Source organism: Herpailurus yagouaroundi, unplaced genomic scaffold (genome assembly GCF_014898765.1).
Source record: "Herpailurus yagouaroundi ecotype Mexico unplaced genomic scaffold, PumYag 180, whole genome shotgun sequence".
NCBI classification, from domain to species: domain Eukaryota; kingdom Metazoa; phylum Chordata; class Mammalia; order Carnivora; family Felidae; genus Herpailurus; species Herpailurus yagouaroundi.
Window position 1 is genome coordinate 18,368,563 of NW_024412411.1, and position 240 is coordinate 18,368,802.

Genomic DNA, 240 nt, shown 5'->3' on the forward strand with positions numbered 1-240 from the left:
ATGTATCCATATGTGTATATGTATATAGTTCCTAGTACAGTATTTCCGGCGGGGGGGGTTCTCTTTCAGGGTACATTTGTTGATGTCTGGAAATATTTTTGGTTGTCACAGCTGGAGGTCACTACTAGCATTAGTGGGTAGAAGTGTCACAGATTCTTCAAACATCCTAAAAGACAAAGGACAGCCCCACCAGAATGAATGATCCCATTGCCAATGTTGATAGTTCTGATTTGAAAAATC